The sequence below is a fragment of the Apium graveolens genome, chromosome 6 (assembly GCF_009905375.1).
Source record: "Apium graveolens cultivar Ventura chromosome 6, ASM990537v1, whole genome shotgun sequence".
Lineage (NCBI taxonomy): Eukaryota > Viridiplantae > Streptophyta > Magnoliopsida > Apiales > Apiaceae > Apium > Apium graveolens.
The window spans coordinates 66,282,296-66,294,471 of record NC_133652.1 but is presented as its reverse complement, the minus strand read 5'-3'; the positions used below and the strand labels follow the sequence as shown (position 1 = coordinate 66,294,471).

General features: G+C 42.0%; 1 non-coding gene across 1 annotated transcript; it reads right to left on the bottom strand.

Annotated features, from left to right (window-relative positions):
- Positions 1–738: 738 nt before the first annotated feature.
- On the bottom strand, positions 739–845 carry LOC141669483 (small nucleolar RNA R71). Its single transcript, XR_012553766.1, has one exon. It is a non-coding gene; the product is annotated as a small nucleolar RNA R71 (small nucleolar RNA).
- Positions 846–12,176: the final 11,331 nt, after the last annotated feature.

The following is a 12,176-nucleotide window of genomic DNA, read 5'->3' as shown; positions in this document are numbered from 1 at the left end:
CTAGAAAGTATTCTATATTACTTGTGAACGCGTATACTTGCGTGAATATTAGTGCGTGATTTCGCCCTAACAAGTTTTTGGCGCCGCTGCCGGGGACTCGGCGTATTTGTTTAGTTTATGTACTTACCATCATTGGTCATTAGGACTCAGTGATTAGGACGTAGTAGTTAATTACTCTTTTCGGTTGTGTTTCAGGTACTTTAGCAAGCGTTTATGCAAACTCGTTCTCGTGCTCGCAAGAGGACCTTAGATATAGCTGAAGGAAAAGACGAAGTTATTGATACTCCGGAGAAGTTAGATTTTGAGGATTCGGATTCAGGAACTGAGCAGAAAGAACCAGTAAACATGGGAGATCGTATTGTTCAAGCTGATCCAGCTCTTATGGATTTTTCTCGGCCTAAAATTGATGACATTCAGTCAAGCATCCTTCATCCGGCTATTCAAGCTAACACCTTTGAAATCAAGCCGGGCACTATTCAGATGGTGCAGAATTCTGTTTCTTTTGGAGGAGCGGCAACTGAAGACCCCAACATGCACATAAGGAATTTTGTCGAGATCTGCAGCACTTTTAAGTATAATGGCGTGACTGATGAGGCTATCAAGTTGAGGCTTTTCCCATTCTCACTGAGGGATAAAGCTAAAGACTGGTTACATTCTGAACCAGCTGGGTCCATCACTACGTGGCAAGATCTTGCGCAAAAGTTTCTGGTGAAGTTTTATCCAATGGCAAAGACTGTTGCTATGAGGAGTGCTCTTACTCAGTTTGCGCAGCAACCTACAGAATCTATGTGCGAGGCTTGGGAACGCTACAAGGAAATGTTGAGAAAATGTCCACATCATGGAATGCCGGATTGGATGGTAATCACTGGTTTTTATAATGGTTTGGGGGCCCAATCTCGGCCCATGCTCGATGCAGCAGCTGGAGGCGCCTTATGGGCTAAAAGCTATACTGAGGCGTACAATCTTATTGAGACGATGACTGCAAATGAGCATCAAAACCCAACTCAGAGGATGACATCAGGCAAGGTAGCAGGTATTCTGGAAGTTGATGCAGCCACCGCTATTGCAGCCCAGCTCCAAGCGCTATCAATGAAGGTTGATTCTTTGGCTACGTATGGAGTTAATCAAATAGCTATGGTTTGTGAGCTTTGTGCAGGTTCTCATGCTACGGATCAGTGTTCTCTTGTCAACGAATCTGTTTAGTATGTGAATAATTATCAGCGACAACAGCAGCCTGTGCCAGCGACTTATCATCCTAACAACAGAAATCATCCAAATTTCAGCTGGGGAAATAATCAGAATGCTATTCAGCCACCATATCAGCAAGGAGTGAGTAAACAGTTTAACCCACCTGGATTCCAGCAACCATAGCAGTATGCTACAAGACAATCATATCCTCAACAGGGAAGTGCAGCTGCACCTACTAGTGCTGATTTTGAGGAACTTAAGCTGTTGTGCAAGAGTCAGGCGGTTTCTATCAAGACCTTGGAAAATCAAATCGGTCAATTAGCCAATGCAGTGCTCAATCGTCAACCTGGCACTCTTCCCAGTGACACGGAAGTACCAGGCAGGAAGGAAGCTAAAGAGCAAGTCAAGGCTATTACCTTAAGGTCTGGAAAAGTAGCTGATGCTGAAAAGGCAAAAGAAGTCGAAACTGAAGTTAGAGATGAAGAATCTAAGCAAAGGGAGAAAGCGGCGGAACCAAGGAAGACTACTGTTGAACACACTCTGCCTGAGGCTAATACAGGGGAGAAACAGCTCTATCCTCCATCACCTTTTCCTAAGAGATTGCAGCAACAAAAGCTGGATAGACAGTTCGGGAAGTTTCTGGAGGTGTTCAAGAAACTTCACATCAATATACCTTTCGTTGAGGCTCTGGAACAAATGCCTAGTTATGCGAAGTTTATGAAGACTATTCTTTCAAGGAAGGTGAAACTGGATGACCTTGAAACCGTTGCTCTCACGGAAGAATGCAGCGCGGTTCTGCAACAAAAGTTACCACCAAAACTGAAAGATCCAGGAAGCTTCACCATTCCCTGCACCATTGGCAATCTAACTTTTGACAAGTGCCTTTGTGATTTGGGAGCAAGCATTAATCTGATGCCGTTGTCGATCTTTAAAAAACTGGATCTGCCTGATCCAAAACCCACATACATGTCGCTACAATTGGCGGACCGTTCCATTACTTACCCAAGGGGCATAGTTGAGGATGTGCTCGTCAAGGTGGATAAGCTCTTCTTTCCTGCTGATTTTATTATTCTGGATTTTGAGGAAGACAAGAAGATTCCCATAATCTTGGGGAGGCCTTTCTTGGCTACTGGCCGTACCTTGATAGATGTGCAAAAAGGGGAACTTACTATGCGGGTTCAAGATCAGGATGTGACCTTCAACGTATTCAAGGCAATGAAATTCCCTACAGAAGATGAGGAGTGCTTAAAAGTGGATGTGATTGATTCTGCGGTTACTTCGGAACTCGATCACATGCTAATGTCTGATGCATTGGAAAAGGCCTTAGTGGGGGAATTTGACAGTGATGATGAAGATAGCAATGAGCAATTACAATATCTGAACGCTTCTCCCTGGAAGCGAAAGCTGGATATACCATTTGAATCTCTTGGTACTTCTGACCTCAAGAACGCTGAAGGGAAGCTCAAACCATCAATAGAGGAAGCGCCTACCTTAGAGCTCAAACCATTACCTGAACACTTGAGGTATGCCTTTTTAGGTGATTCATCTACGTTACCTGTTATTATTTCAGCTGACCTTTCAGGTAGTAAGGAAGACAAGCTCTTAAGGATTTTGAGAGAATTCAAATCGGCTATAGGATGGACCATAGCAGACATCAAGGGGATAAGTCCTTCATATTGTATGCATAAAATTCTGTTAGAGGAAGGTAGTAAGCCAACTGTGGAACAGCAGCGAAGACTGAACCCGATCATGAAGGAGGTGGTGAAGAAAGAAATTCTGAAATGGCTAGATGCAGGCATTATTTATCCTATTTCTGACAGCTCGTGGGTGAGCCCCGTGCAATGTGTACCTAAGAAAGGAGGTATCACTGTGGTCGCAAATGAAAAGAATGAGCTCATCCCTACTCGAACAGTTACAGGATGGAGAGTATGCATGGATTATAGAAAATTGAACAAAGCCACAAGGAAGGATCACTTTCCTCTCCCATTCATTGATCAAATGCTTGACAGATTGGCGGGACATGAGTATTTTTGTCTTCTGGATGGGTATTCCGGGTATAATCAGATTTGTATTGCACCAGAGGATCAGGAAAAGACTACCTTCACTTGTCCATTTGGCACATTTGCTTTTCGAAGAGTTTCGTTTGGGTTATGTGGCGCCCCGGCCACCTTTCAGAGATGTATGATGGCTATATTCTCTGACATGATTGGAAATAACGTCGAAGTGTTCATGGATGACTTCTCCGTCTTTGGACACTCATATGATGAATGTTTGAATAATCTGCGCGCCGTACTCAAAAGATGCGTGGAAACTAATTTGGTGCTTAATTGGGAGAAATGTCATTTTATGGTGCGTGAAGGCATTATCCTTGGGCATAAGGTCTCTAGCAAAGGTCTGGAGGTGGACAAGGCCAAGGTGGGAGTCATTGAAAATCTTCCCCCACCTAATTCGGTGAAAGGAATCCGTAGTTTTCTCGGTCATGCGGGTTTTTATCGGCGATTCATCAAGGACTTTTCAAAGATATCTAAACCGTTGTGCAATTTACTTGAGAAAGATGTGCCTTTCAAATTTGATGATGAATGTTTGGCAGCATTCGAGACTCTCAAGGAGAGTTTGATCACGGCACCAGTTATTACAGCACCAGATTGGACAGAACCGTTTGAGATGATGTGTGATGCGAGTGACTATGCGATAGGTGCAGTTCTGGGACAGCGCAAGAAAAATCTCTTCCATGTGGTCTACTATGCGAGTAAGACTTTAAATGGGGCCCAATTGAACTACACCACTACTGAGAAGGAGCTTTTGGCTATAGTCTTTGGCTTTGAGAAATTTCGATCTTATCTGCTTGGTACGAAAGTGACAGTATTCACTGATCATGCAGCTATTCGCTATCTGGTTTCTAAGAAGGATTCGAAGCCGAGACTCATTCGTTGGGTGCTTTTACTTCAAGAATTTGAGTTAGAGATCAAAGATAGAAAAGGTACCGAGAATCAAGTAGCTGACCATCTCTCTAGGTTGGAGAATCCCGATTCTACTTCACAAGATAGGACGTTAATCAATGAATCTTTTCCGGATGAGCAGTTGTTTGCAATTCAGGAGGAAGAACCATGGTTTGCAGATATTGTAAACTATCTTGTCAGCAATATAATGCCTCCTAATTTGACATCCGCGCAAAAGAAGAAGTTTCTGCATGAGGTGAAGTGGTATATGTGGGATGAACCATATTTGTTTAGACAGGGAGCTGACCAGATCATCAGGAGATGTATCCCGTTCTGTGAGACGGAGGGGATATTACGAGACTGCCATTCCACGGTTTATGGTGGACACTATGGAGGTGAGAAGACGGCAGCTCATATTCTGCAACCAGGTTTTTTCTGGCCCACCTTGTTCAAGGATGCTCATCAGTTTGTTTTAAGGTGTGATCGTTGCCAAAGAGTGGGAAATTTGTCAAGGAAGGATGAGATGCCATTAAATGTGATGCTTGAAGTCGAGGTCTTTGATGTATGGGGAATCAATTTCATGGGGCCTTTTATCTCGTCTTGCAATAATCAGTACATCTTGCTGGCAGTCGATTATGTCTCAAAATGGGTCGAAGTTAAAGCTTTACCGACAAATGATGCAAAGGCAGTGCTAAATTTTCTTCATAAGCAAATTTTCACAAGGTTTGGAACACCTCGGGTAATCATAAGTGATGAAGGATCGCATTTTTGTAACCGTAAGTTCACTTCTATGATGCAGCGTTATAATGTGAATCATCGAGTAGCTACTGCCTATCACCCGCAAACAAATGGTCAAGCGGAAGTGTCTAACAGAGAGATAAAGTGCATTCTAGAGAAGGTTGTTTGTCCGTCAAGGAAGGATTGGTCTTTAAAGCTCGATGAAGCTGTTTGGGCTTACAGAACAGCATACAAAACTCCACTTGGGATGTCACCGTTTCAGTTGGTGTACGGTAAGGGATGTCATCTACCGGCGGAGCTTGAGCATAAGGCCTACTGGGCATTAAAGAAATTGAACCTGGATTTAGATGCAGCTGGTAAGAAAAGAATGCTTCAGCTTAATGAACTTGATGAATTTCGACTTCAAGCGTACGAGAATAACAAAATGTATAAGGAAAAGGTGAAGAGGTGGCACGATAGGAAGCTACATCCTAAGTTATTTGTGCCAGGGCAACAAGTTCTGTTATTCAACTCTCGGCTCCGACTTTTTCCTGGGAAGTTGAAATCAAGGTGGTCTGGACCTTTTATTGTCAAAACTGTGTTTCCACACGGAGCGGTGGAAATTTTTGAGAATGATTCGGACCAAGCATTCAAGGTTAACGGTCAGCGGTTGAAGCACTACTATGGGGACATGGCAAACCGAGAGGTGATTAGTGCCATTTTGTTGACTACGTAAGAAAGGTACGGAATGTCAAGCTAATGACGAAAAAGAAGCGCTGCGTGGGAGGCAACCCATGAATTGTTGTTACAGGAACCCTTAGAAGTTAATAACCTATCCAAAAACACAAAAAAATCAGAAAACAGGGGCTGAAAATTTTTTTTTCCAGAGACCCTCTGCGCGCCCGCGCAGCTATGCTGAGCGGCCACGCAGCTTTCTGCGCGCCCGCGCAGAAATGCTAAGCGGCCGCGCAGGGGTCGAGTTCCCGAATTTTTTTTTTACAGTTCAAAAAAAAAAAAAAACACAAAAACCCATTACAGCCCATAAACCCACGAATTCTTTTCCCATTACCCCATGATTTTATCCCTCAACCCCACTCCTAATCTAATTTAACCTACTCCATACCCTATATATACATACACCTATCCTACATATCTCCCACAACTTCCTACACTTAAACCCTCTCATAAATATCAAAAAATCAGTTCTTACACACTTTTATTCACAAATCAATGGCACCCAAGAGAGCACGCACTATTGACAGCAGCAGCACAGTTCCTACTGCTGATTCATCAAGGGGTACTGCTGCAAGGCCTCGGTTAACTGAAAGAGCCGCGGAGGAGGAGTACACTAGGCTGTTGGGGAAGCCGATTCAGAAGGAGAGGGGGTTTTTACCATCAGAGAGGGATGGTGAGTTGTTGCCCATGATTGCAGAGAAGGGGTGGATAGCTTTTTGTGAGTCACCCGAAGCAGTACCGATGAGTGTTGTTCGCGAGTTCTACGCGAACGCGAAGGCTGAAAAGAATGGGTTTTCTGTAGGCTGACGGTTGATTATCATCCTGCGGCGATTCACCGTGTGATTGGACAGCGAGAGAGGAAGCCCGAGGAGGAGAACTGGAATGAAAAGACTGCTGAGGATTTTAACTTGGATTTGATTTGTGCGACTCTCTGTCGACCGGGCACAGTTTGGAACCGCAGTCCAGCCAATAATGAGTATCGTCACTTTCCGGCGATTGCCATAAACAGGTATGCCCGTGCATGGAATGCATTTATATGTGCTAATATTTTGCCTTCTTCACATGCACACGAGGTCACAGTTGAGAGAGCACAGCTGTTGTGGGGAGTTCTGAATGAGGAATACTATGTGGACCTTGGTGAGTTTATCTACCAAGGAATTCTGAAGTTTTTGAGGGGAGCAAAGCATATGAACATCCCTTATGCATCCACGGTTACAAAGCTATGCCATGCAGTAGGAGTGAACTGTCCAGCTCATGAGCAGTTGCAGTTGCCAACAGCTCCTATAGATTCTGGCACTCTGAATGGGATGCAGGAGTGGACCGATGGTGAGCCTGAGGAGCATGGGCTGGGTTATCGTCTTCCAGGAGGGCGTCCAGCACGAGGTGCTACTATGGTCAGGCCAGGGCGTGGTGAGGCTAGTTCTTCGAGAGCTCAGAAGGGTGATGCCCAGTATAGGAGGCTTTCACGGCGGATGGATGCCATGTATGAGACGCAGAGCAGGTTTGCTCAGGAGCTCACCCTTGCGTTAGGGACTGCTTTTCGAGGCCTTGGAGCTGATATCCAGTGGCCAGTTTTTGGTGAGGACTCTGCATACCCGCCGCCTGATACTCCACCCACTGAGGGTGATGATGATGATGACTCCGAGTAGGTATACCCTGTGTTCCTTTCTACTACCTTCACTGAGGACAGTGAAGATTTTAAGTTTGGGGGTGGTAGTTAAGGAATATTTTGTGTGTGTCATATAGCTGCATATTCATGATAGTTAGTTCATATAGTTGCATAATTTTTGCCATATAGTTTTTTTTATATAGCTTTAGTTGTTTGTCAAATCATATAGCTCATGCATATACCATGATCCCTTTTGCAATGATTTATCGACTGAATTGTGATATTGATGCGAGTGTAGTGATAGCATTAAAGTGATATTAAGTTGTGTAGGTTGATATGCATGCTAGAAGCACTTGTATTGTCACTAAGTCTTAGAGAATGCTTAAGGACTAGATTGTTGTTATGATCTGATTATTTTTGAGGATAATCTATTTATTATGCTTAGAATTTGATAATAGGTTCTTAGTGGTAAAGGCATGAAAAAGAAAAAAAAATGGAGTAAAAATGGAATTTGTTGCTAGTTGTGGCTAGGCGTCAAATGGCTAGTAGCCGGCTCGCATGTTATGCGAGTAGTCTAGGGTTGAGCAAGATGGAGCGAAACGCACTTGCTCAGAGAAAAAAAAAAAAATTTTGCGTAATTGATCAAGAGTGGGCTCTTTGGTATTCGAGTTATTAAGTTCTTAGGGGACTTTGTGCCTAGTGACCTAAGGCTTTTAGAGTCTGGGATCCACTAACCTAACGCTCGTTACATGGATACCATTGTATAAGTCTTTTGTGGACCTCACTCATTGCACGGTCAAATAAGCATTTGAGTTGTAAATAAAAACCACGATTCCGTAGTAAGCTCCAGAGTTCTTGTAGTGTTGTATATCACTTTGTGCCTAGAATTTTTATTCTTTGTATAATCGTAGGATTGCCTTGAGGATAGTCTAGTCATAGTAATTGGTCTAGTTCCAAAGCATATCTGTTAAGCATTTGCACACACCACGTTTCTTGCGGTATGTCCGGTTGCATGAGTTTCTTGATCTTTAGTGTCTAACTGCATTCGTTGAGATATGACAATTTGGTTGGTTAATTGTAGTAAGGGGGATCGTTGCATTTTCATATAGATTGCATTCATGCATATTTTTATTTGTTTTTGAGTCTGTGACGCTTGAGGACAAGCATCGATTTAAGTTTGGGGGTGTGATAAGTGGCATTTTATACCACTTAGAACGTCTTAAAATGGCTTAAATTGGTGTCTTGAAATCAAGTATTTTGTGTATTTGATGCGTTTTTCTAGTGTTTATGCATTTCAGGGTATTAGTTGCATTTTGAAGGAGGAATCATCAAGAATAAGCCTTGGCATGTGTTCACCATTGCGAGAGGAAAAGAACGGGCAGATTACGGCGAAGAAATGGAGCAAACATGGAATTTTTCCAGAAGGGTCCTGCGCGCCCGCGCAGAAATGCTGAGCGGCCGCGCAGCAGCCTTGCGCGCCCGCGCAGAAATGCTGAGCGGCCGCGCAGGGTCGGGGAAAAAGATATATTATTTTAGACTTCTACTTCTGTTTGGCTTCCAACTTCTATGTAATCTGAGTTTTATGGGACTATTATATAAGTAGATTTGAGACGTTTTTCACAGGGTATTAAGAAGAGATTATGTTTTAGATTGTGTTTTGCAAGAAGCGAAGGAGATAAGGAAGAAGACCGATTTAGCACACAGCAGCGAAGAGGAAGCATATATTCTTGTGATTCTTGTTTCGTTGTAACGTTGGATGCTAGTTTTCTTGCTTTGACTTATTTACTCTTGTGACGTACTCTGTTTTAATATAATCAGTTTAGTTATTATTTTCTTGTGTTTGTTATCATGATTTCATATGAACCCATGATGGCGATAAGTTCTATTATGGGCTAATCATGATCATGGGGTTGCAACGGATTTATTATGGAATTCTTTAGTTAATTGTTTAATACTTTAGTATGTGATGATTGCATGATATCTAGTATTGGTTGTGCGTATTCGTCTTATGTGCGTCACGAACATATAAGATAGGGTGTTAATCTCTTGTGAAGCGACGGTGGATCTTGAGATTTAGAACTTGCCATGCTAGCATAGGTTCATGTATATTGTGCATGATTAGTGGGTAACTCTAACAGTTTTATTTGCCCTATGTAATCAAAAGGAATAACTTGTGCTTAAATCGTTGTGTTGTCAATTTCTGTAGACATATAGGAACTCAACATAATTGATGACTATTCAACTTCTATCTTAATTGTGGATGTTTGGTAGAATGGTATTAGTACAATGAAAGTTGGCTTTTATCAGTTTCGTGTTATTCGATTAATATCATCACTGTCACATGCTAAAGGTAATAACTATGGCTATAGAAGGAAGTAATAATGAAGTTGTGATCTCATGAGTGTTTTATTATTGATAAATTGAAGTGTTAGTTAAGTGGTTAATTAAGTAGTTAATTATAGTTAATATTTAATCAACAATTTTAAGTGTTATTATCTTAACATTGAGAAGTAATCATACATTGGTGAGTGAGTTAAATTAGACAATAAATTAGTCTGAGTCTCTGAGGGAACGAACTAGAAAGTATTCTATATTACTTGCGAACGCGTATACTTGCGTGAATATTAGTGCGTGATTTCGCCCTAACAGCATCAGCCACCACTTTAGCTTTACCCGGATGATAGTTAATCGAACAATCGTAGTCCTTAATCAACTTCAACCACCTTTTCTGTCTCATGTTTAGATCTTTCTGCGTGAATATGTACTTCAGGCTCTTATGATCTGTGTAAATATCACATTTCTCTCCATACAAGTAGTGATGCCATAACTTTAAAGCAAATACTATAGCCGCCAATTCAAGGTCATGAACTGGATATTTTTGCTCGTGAGGTTTTAGCTGTCTGGAGGCATAAGCAATCACTTTGTCATGCTGCATTAACACACATCCCAATCCTTTCAAAGAAGCATCACTATAGATTATAAAGTTTCCCATCTCATCTAGCAATGCTCACACTGGAGCCATCATTAATCTTCGTTTTAACTCCTGGAAACTCTCTTCACACTTTTCCGTCCAAACGAACTTCTCATTCTTCCTGGTCAACTTAGTTAGTGGGGATGCAATCTTCGAGAAATCTTTCACAAACCTTCGATAATATCCTACTAATCCAAGAAAACTTCTTATTTCCGTTGGTGTCTTCGGTTGCTCCCACTTTGATACAACTTTAATTTTTACCGGGTCTACTTTGATACCTTCCTTACTCACCACATGTCCAAGAAACTGTACTTCCGTCAGCCAAAACTCACACTTAGAAAACTTAGCATACAATTGCTTTTCTCTTAACTTTTGAAGGGCAATCTGCAGATGCACTGCGTGATCTTCTGGATTCTTCGAATATATGAGGATGTCATCAATAAATACAATAAGAAACTTATCCAAATACTCTTTATATACCCTATTCATCAAATCCATGAAAGTCGCTGGCGCATTCGTCAATCCAAACGACATCACTAGAAACTCGTAATGGCCATACCTTGTTCTGAATGCAGTTTTGGGGATGTCCTCGGGCTTTATCTTCATTTGGTGGTAGCCAGATCTTAAGTCAATCTTTGAGAAGTAACATGCTCCCTTAAGCTGATCAAACAAATCGTCTATACGCGGCAAATGATACTTTTTCTATATTGTCAACTTGTTCAGCTCCCTATAATCAATGCACAATCTCATAATTCCATCCCTTTTCTTCACAAATAGCACTGGCGCACCCCACGGGGAAACACTAGGTTGAATAACTCCCTTATCCAATAATTCCTGAAGTTGCTTAGCCAATTCTTTCATTTCCATCGGGGCCATCCTGTATGGAGCCTTAGAAACAGGTTCAGCTCCAGGTATCAAATCAATGGAAAACTCTATCTCACGATCAGGTGGCAATCCTGGTAATTCTTCTGGGAAAATATCAGGGAATTCTCTTACTATAGGGATCTCATCCAAAATAGGGATCTCTTTCTTCGTATCCACCACATGAGCCAAGTACGCCTCACATCCTTGCCGCATCAATCTTTTTGCTTGCATCACTGAAAGAAATTTTCTATCTTATCTCTGTCCTTGGTAGCTGATCCTTTTATTATCTGGGGTGTACATAACAACTCTCTTTTTCTTACAATCTATATTCGCCTTATATAAATATAACCAATCCATGCCTAAAATAACATCAAAATCTCCCAACTCAAAGGGTATTAAGTCAACAGGGAACATGTACCCTGAAATCTCTAGGGAACAACTAGGACAAAATTGTTTTACAGGTACTTTATCTTTATTAGCCACTTCTATGGTCAGAGGTTCGTCTAGGTCTTCTAACATCAATTGCATTTTATTCACGCAATTCACAGATATAAAAGATTTGGACACTCCCGAATCAAACAAAACGTTAACAGGCACGGAATTAAGAATAAGCATACCTGCAACCACATCGGAGTCATGAACTGGAGACTTCTGGGTCATCTTAAAAGTCCTAGCTCTAGCAGTACTGGTTGCTGGTCCTTGGGACACACTCCTTTCGACATTACCTTGAGTCACTGACTTACATTCTGTGGAATAGTGACCTTTCTGTCCACACTTAAAACAATTAACATTCTCTCGGCACTGTCCACTGTGCTTTTTCCCACACGTCTTACAATCAGCCACTGGCTTACTCATCCTCGTCGGGGCAGAGTTAACTGATGTTGTACCGGGTTTAGCTTGGGAAAAATTCTGCCTTCTAAACTTCTTATTCTTATTCTTGCCAAACCAACGCTGGAACTTCCGACTTGCTATTCCTGATTCTGACTTAGCAGGTCCACTTTCAAATTTCCTCTTCTTCTCACCCTGCTCCTTTGCAGCTAACTTCTGATCACTCTCTATCACCAAGGCAGCCTGGACTACCGAAGTATAAGTTTTAAGCTGTAAAGCTACAACTCCACTCCTTATTTCTGGCTTCAACTCTTGTTGAAACCGC